Consider the following 8,137-nt stretch of genomic DNA (forward strand, 5'->3'; position numbering starts at 1 on the left):
GTTTGCATTAGTTGGGCACTTGACCCCCAAATCTTTAATGCTAGGTTTTGTTTGTTGCTGTGTTTGATTTTAAACAGCCAGACATAAGCTCATGTCTTCAGGTAATGATTATGTTTTAACATATTCATTTTTTTGACATGAATCACTATGTCTAATCTGTTAGTTTTTTTGTTTTTTTTTGTTTATTGTAATAGCCTTGACAATCCACAGAAGATCCAGCACTTCCTATACTTTTTGGAAAGATTTTTTTACAACTTGTTTTAGAAAAGTATTTCACATCGGCACACATAGACATCAAGAACCAGCCCATGAATCTCAACAATGGTGACAAACGGCATATTCAGATCAACTCTGAACTCTAATAATTTATTCATGCCGCAATGCATGATTGGAGTCATGGATGAGTTCTGATTGGCTACAACACGCTTTTTGATGGTCACCGTTGTTGTGATTCTTACGCTGATTCTTCATGTCTGTGTGTCTAAATTAAAATAAACTCTTTTTTCATCATCTATTTGATTATGCTAAAACTGATTGCTCTTTTGTTCACAGTTTCACATAAAATCTTATGTCAAATACTCAAGTCACTACATGATGATTATGTCAGGCACATTCAATGCCACCTGATGACTTTTGCTCTTGGCTTGTCTAAGTGTTATAACTCAGTTATTGCAGCCAAATAAGACCTTATATTGAAGATTTACGGGTCAGGAGCCTAACTAATGCAAACATTGACCACTGAAATGGTTGCTTAAAATTGTTGGTTTTCTCTTTTGGAGATTCTGCTTATTAACATCAGGTGTCTTCAATAATGATCAATCATCACTTTGTTAATCACCTAATTATCTCACTAACTTTAACACTGCTTCAGTGTTAACTTCAACACTGCTTCAGTGTTAACTTTAACACCGAAGCCAGTGTATATATGAGTCCACAATTAACACTGGGAGTGTTAAATTAACACCGGGGATTTTGCTGTGCACGGTGAGTGGCTCTCAACAATGGAGCTCGAGCGATGCGATTGGCGCCTCGTCCATTCTCACAATCGACGGCGAGCGACGCGATTGACTCTCATCCATTCTCACAATGGACGGCGAGATCGGCGATTGGACGAGGAGACGGCCGCGGAAACAGACGATCCTGCTCCAGGTAGCGCCTTCGAAGGCAGGATGACAAAAGGTGGCTTAAGCAGGAAACATCAGATAGGTTTGTGGTGTCTTGGGGTACAACGGTAGCTTGGCTGAATCCAGATCAGACGGTTGCATGTTCCAATCACATCAGCTGATCTCTTCTTGACATCCATAGTATAAAGTCTACAGCCCTTTACCGTGACTGATTTGCAAATTGAATCAAAGCAATTAAGCAAGGAACGCCGACTTGTTTTCTCGACCTCGTGGCCGCGACAGAGTGCGCCTGACCCCGGATCGGGAGGTTGCGTGTTCCAATTATGTTGAGGTCAAGCGATCTGTTCTTGACTTTGTGAGTTTAAAGACTAGCTGATTTGCATAGTTTATCAAAGTGCTTAAGCATGAAGCACTAAATAATTTTTCCGCTATCTTGTAGTGCAACGGTAGAGTGTCTGGCTCCAAATCACCTTGAGGTCAGACGATCTGTTTTTGATCTCCTGAGTATAAAGTCCAACATCAAGAGTGTTCCTTGAGCACCGTATATTTACTGATTTGCATTCTGTGTCAAGGGTGTTAAGCAAAATACATCACCTCTGCGTTCAGGACCTCGTGGCGCAACGGTAGCGCGTCTGACTCCAGATTAGAAGGTTGCGTGTTCAAATCACGTCGGGATCACGTGATTTCTTGTTGACTTCTAATGTGAAAAGAAGTCCTGTCGTTGTGTGCTGCAGTGGTTTCCAATCCCACCGCTCTGTATGTCTCCCTTATTAAACACACCTGATTAAGATCATTAGCTAGTTAGGAGAGAGCTCCATGAGCTCATCTGGGTGTGTCAGAAAAAGGAGACAGACAAAAATGCAGGGCCGCGTCTTCCAGAGTCATCGTAAGCCTAAGTTGATTGCAACTCTATTGGTTTCAATGCGTCTACGTTGTATTAAGGATTGCAACGCTTTTGGGAAACACAGCCCGGAGCAGGGGGTCCCCAGGATCAGGATTGAAAATCACCAGTGTACTGTGATAGATTTGTATCTTGACCTGTTATTTTTATTAAGCCTGAGATCTCATGTAATAACCATTCCTGTCATTGTGTACTGTGACAGATCTGCCTCTTGACGTGTTACTTTTGCATATCTTGCCCTGCAATCTCTGAAGAAATCGTGGAAACATCTACGCGCCGAATTCAAAAGCCAGCTCCTTCGAGCCGGAATCGAACCAGCGACCTAAGGATAGTCAATGTATCATCTACAGTTCTCCGCTCTACCAGCTGAGCTATCGAAGGCAGGACGACGAAAGGTGGCTTAAGCAGGAAACACCAGATAGGTTTGTGGTGTCTTGGGGTACAACGGTAGCTTGGCTGAATCCAGATCAGACGGTTGCATGTTCCAATCACATCAGCTGATCTCTTCTTGACATCCATAGTATAAAGTCTACAGCCCTTTACCGTGACTGATTTGCAAATTGAATCAAAGCAATTAAGCAAGGAACGCCGACTTGTTTTCTCGACCTCGTGGCCGCGACAGAGTGCGCCTGACCCCGGATCGGGAGGTTGCGTGCTCCAATTATGTTCAAATCACGTCGGGGTCACGTGATTTCTTGTTGACTTCTAATGTGAAAAGAAGTCCTGTCGTTGTGTGCTGCAGTGGTTTCCAATCCCATCGCTCTGTATGTCTCCCTTATTAAACACACCTGATTAAGATCATTAGCTAGTTAGGAGAGAGCTCCATGAGTTCATCTGGGTGTGTCAGAAAAAGGAAACAGACAAAAATGCAGGGCCGCGTCTTCCAGAGTCATTGTAAGCCTAAGTTGATTGCAACTCTATTGGTTTCAATGCGTCTACGTTGTATTAAGGATTGCAACGCTTTTGGGAAACACAGCCCAGAGCAGGGGGTCTCCAGGATCAGGATTGAAAATCACCAGTGTACTGTGATAGATTTGTATCTTGACCTGTTATTTTTATTAAGCCTGAGATCTCATGTAATAACCATTCCTGTCATTGTGTACTGTGACAGATCTGCCTCTTGACGTGTTACTTTTGCATATCTTGCCCTGCAATCTCTGAAGAAATCGTGGAAACATCTACGCGCCGAATTCAAAAGCCAGCTCCTTCGAGCCGGAATCGAACCAGCGACCTAAGGATAGCCAATGTATCATCTACAGTCCTCCGCTCTACCAGCTGAGCTATCGAAGGCAGGATGACGAAAGGTGGCTTAAGCAGGAAACACCAGATAGGTTTGTGGTGTCTTGGGGTACAACGGTAGCTTGGCTGAATCCAGATCAGACGGTTGCATGTTCCAATCACATCAGCTGATCTCTTCTTGACATCCATAGTATAAAGTCTACAGCCCTTTACCGTGACTTATTTGCAAATTGAATCAAAGCAATTAAGCAAGGAACGCCGACTTGTTTTACCTTAATCACCTGATTAAGATCATTAGCTAGTTTCATTTTTTATTATACTGAAGTATTTAGAGTAATTACTGAAGCAATATTTTAATTAGGATAATATTTTACTGACTTTTACTCAAGTAGTTAATTTGTGTATTTCGTCCACCACTGCTGCACTTACAAACACTATTTTATTAGGCTTTACATGGAGGGAAAACAAAAGCAAATGCCATTGTTGACTTCTAATGTGAAAAGAAGTCCTGTCGTTGTGTGCTGCAGTGGTTTCCAATCCCACCGCTCTGTATGTCTCCCTTATTAAACACACCTGATTAAGATCATTAGCTAGTTTCATTTTTTATTATACTGAAGTATTTAGAGTAATTACTAAAGCAATATTTTAATTAGGATAATATTTTACTGACTTTTACTCAAGTAGTTAATTTGTGTATTTCGTCCACCACTGCTGCACTTACAAACACTATTTTATTAGGCTTTACATGGAGGGAAAACAAAAGCAAATGCCATTGAACAATTTCTGTCTGTTCCCCCTTATGCATTCAGAGAATTTATTCATTTATAGATTCTTTCATATAATTTCTCTCTGTGTTCTGCCTTCCCTCATGTTTTTGCACAAAAACAAAGCCTGTGTTAAAGTTACTTGCTTAATGGGGGTATTTGTCTTCATGAGCCAGAGATACGACAATGTTTCCATGTTGTGAAGCAGTTATTTTCCATTAGGGTCAATATTGTACATTAATTAGGTAAATGAGAATTAAATAAAATTAATGACGGTAACACTTTCTATGAAGCCCCTATTTATAACACATTATAAGGGTATTTCTAAGTCATTATAATAAATGCATAATGCATTATAAGAAAACTTATAATATGTTATACCATCTCATGAATAATCATAACAATTATAATACATTATAATACTTGAGTACTTGAGGTTATAACTTTTAAGATTATGATAATTTATAACACACAATGAACGTCATATTAAATCTTCTTAATTTATAATGGACTATATCATATTACATTATTTTTTTTTATTTTTTTTTTTTTACATTATATTACATTTTAATTTGATGGTCCCCTAAGTCTATTGACTATATGCTTAAACTTTCTAACTACATGCCAACTAACACTCCCTAGAGTATTAGTAGGCTTAGGTTATAGTTGGGCTAGGTAGAATGTACTTGCAAAGTTACTTATATAATATAACATAATAGTAATAATAATATAACATAATAGTCTTTTGGGGAAACATCGAAATTTAGTGTTAGCATATATTCAGCATAATAATAATTACTGCTAGCTGACATGCAGTTGCAGAGTTACTTATCAAAAGCTGTCTGAAGGGTACCATCAAAATCATCAACTGTTCATATTACACATTTATCTAAACTGATACCTGATCTTAGGGTTCTTTGGGAAATATTATTATAATTACTTATAAGTGGTCTTTGTATGCTTTAAGTAAAGTGACATGAGAAACATGGCAAGATATGGAACTTATAATATGTTATAACTACGAGGAGGTAATCATTCTCTTAAAAGCTATAACCACAAAAAAGTAAAAAATTATAATACATTAAAACTGTTCTTATGAATACTCATGAGATGATATAACATATTATAAGGTTTTTTATAATGCATTATGCATTCATTATAATGCCTTAAGAATACCCTTATAATGTATTATAAATACGGGCTTCATAGAAAGTGTTACCAAAATAATAAAACAAAAATATAACAAAATAAAACAAACAAAAACAGTAAATGAAACAACGACAATTTGGAGCACAATATTTTATGAATGTTCACAAAATTTTAATTGTGCTTTTTTTTTTTCTTCTTCTTTTTTCAGTTATGTCAAAGCATTATGGACATAACATTCGCATGCAAATTCAAAAACATAAGGCTATATTGACCCATCTCTTAATGCAGACTTAAAAAAACATGTTTTATGACATGACAAAAAAAACGAGGTTTCGGGGAGACAACGTACTTTAGATTCAGAAAGATCTATTCATAAAACATAAAATATCTTTTTATGTCCATTTTCGTTTTTGTTTCAGATGAAAAATCAATGGTACGGATATCTCCGTTACGACTTGACATTTCTGAAACCACAATTCATGTGTCTATGAAAACGCGAATAAAATGCTAAAAATTGTAACAGACATCCAGCATATTTTACAAGGCACAGGCAAGTTGCCTAATGATTATAAATGTGTACACATTGTAATTATTTATTGTTATGAGTTAGGCCTATTATGAGTTTATTTGTTTCATAATCAGAAAAAAATTGCAAGCGATCATACGGGCGCCTCCCTATTACGCACCAATTCGTGCCTGCTATTTTTGCAATTTTAAATGAGCTTTTATTTTAATGTTGTTTTTTAATTTTGATATAAAATTCCGGTTTTATTAGTTTCATTTTTTTTCTTAATTTTAGACACATTTCTAGTTTTCAGTTGTATTTATTTATTTTTTCAGTATAAGTTATTTAAACTGCAACGCAAAATTAAAGCATGCAAATATGGTAAATAAATTTCCCTCTCAACCTCAGATACATTGATGGTCCCTTTTCACAGTGCACCGGATTAGAACGAAATGATTAAGAAAACGATTATTTATTTTTGATAATTATTATTTAATTTCAATTAGGTTTTCCTAACTTTTGTTTCGTTTTTTTTTTTTTTTTTGGACATTTCATTTTTCGACATTTCTTTTTCTTTTTTTTTCTTTGCCTAATTGACTTTATTTTCGTTAAATACAGTTCTTAATACAACATATAGTACCGTTTTAACATGTATACAATATTTCTTATTTCTTATTTAAACAAGAATTTTAGAAGTAAAAATTAAATAGTAAAAAACCCAATGTGTCTTGTTTAGGTGACTGACACCACGTCTCTTTAATTTGCTTTGTATTAAATACAATTTTTAAACATACAAAAAAAAAAAAAAAAAAAGTTTTATAGATTAAATAAAACATTTACCAAAGAAATGCAAGGCAGCAGCACTGAGAACTACTCCTGAAGAGAATACAAAATATCTGCACTCATTACAACCACTGTTGCGACTGTCCTGTCCTATTCTTCACCAGTCTAAATTCAAGACAGATGCAATTATAGTCTAAAACTGATTATTGACAAAATGATAACGGACCTCCAATTCGTTTATTATTAGATGTTGTTGATCAAGATTAAAGGGATGTCGCTGTTATAAGAATTTATTTAAATTACTAATTTATGGATTAAAAAATTATGATCCCAAGCAGATTAAGAAAATATGATTAATTTATTTTACAAATATTAATAAATGAATAGACTGAATAACGTTTTGAGTCTGCAAAACAAAGTATAGGCTAAATTATTTTTAATGTTTAGTGACACGAAATAAAACAACGTGTAATGAAGAAAAATATTTAAACAAGTTTTTTATATAGCCTATATATACAGCCTGTGTGTAAACACTGGACCGACTATTGCTAATGGCAGAACAAAACAACAAAATGAATAAAACATAACTTCATTAAACATTCGACAAAAATGTTAAAGTCTTGTCAGTTATTGTTTTTAAAAACTTCCATAACCCACTTTAGAGTTTAAGTAGCCTATATTCAGCGAAAGACGGCCTAAATAAAATAATAAATAAAAATACATTTAGCCTAGTTCCACTCTAATAAGTGCATGCCCAGATCTCCGATTCTTCTAACCAAGTTTCAACCAATATCCGACGTTATGATTTTGATCAGATGCGTCGGGTGTATCGGTTGATAAGCCAACGTGATTTCGACGTTGAATCGACGTTTTATTTTCGACGTAATAACGTTCTGATAAACCGACCAAATAATGAACGTTGATTCAACATCGAAATTTGATTGACGACCGACACTGACCTTTACAACCAGAAATCGACGTTGAATCAACGTCAGCTTGCTGTCTGGGTATTATGAAAAATATAAATTTACAAATATATATACTATAGTGCTATCAGTACTATTTCTGCACTATACAATAAAAAAAATGTAAGCCTGTTTTTGTCTGCCATTGTTTCCTTCATCTCAGTCAGCAGATCCCTTTAAAGGGTTACGAAACCCCCCTGTTTCAGCACTGGCTACTCTCACCACAGTTTTGAAAAATGCTGCAGAAGTGGGCGTGGCGCGCTCACAGCGCTGCGTGTAGGAGAGGGGAGATCGGGGAGAGAGACCACACAGACAACTTTGGGTTCAGACAGTTTTATTTCGCTCCCCACGAGTTTAAAACACAAATAAATGTGCATTCTTTTGCACTATGCATCGAAAACCTATATATGAACACACCGTTGAACCATTAATAACTGTTAAGGCTTATTTTGGCGCGTTTATATAAGCCTTTTGATGGGTTGCGTCAAAGAGAAACCGCTTACACTTACTTTGTGAATGAATCGCGTGTGCCAGACTTTTTCACTCTTTCATTCATGAACGTTCCTCTCAATTAATGTAAGCGATCTCAGAGCCATTGAGAAACAAACGGCTCTGGGCGATCTCATAGACTGAGACTGAAGCGCCTGCCACAGCAAATCAGCACGTGCTGTCCTGAATAATTAAGCGAATGACTTCTCATAGGATAA

At 36.3% G+C, this 8,137-nt stretch overlaps 2 non-coding genes across 2 annotated transcripts; one reads left to right on the plus strand and one right to left on the minus strand.

Moving 5' to 3' along the window:
* The first annotated feature begins 1,730 nt into the window (after positions 1-1,730).
* On the plus strand, positions 1,731-1,802 carry trnaw-cca (transfer RNA tryptophan (anticodon CCA)). The gene has a single exon. It is a non-coding gene; the product is annotated as a tRNA-Trp (tRNA).
* Positions 1,803-3,228: 1,426 nt separating this feature from the next.
* On the minus strand, positions 3,229-3,315 carry trnay-gua (transfer RNA tyrosine (anticodon GUA)). Its single transcript is given in 2 exon segments — positions 3,229-3,264; positions 3,279-3,315. It is a non-coding gene; the product is annotated as a tRNA-Tyr (tRNA).
* Positions 3,316-8,137: the final 4,822 nt, after the last annotated feature.

Source organism: Garra rufa, chromosome 1 (genome assembly GCF_049309525.1).
Source record: "Garra rufa chromosome 1, GarRuf1.0, whole genome shotgun sequence".
Taxonomy (NCBI): domain Eukaryota; kingdom Metazoa; phylum Chordata; class Actinopteri; order Cypriniformes; family Cyprinidae; genus Garra; species Garra rufa.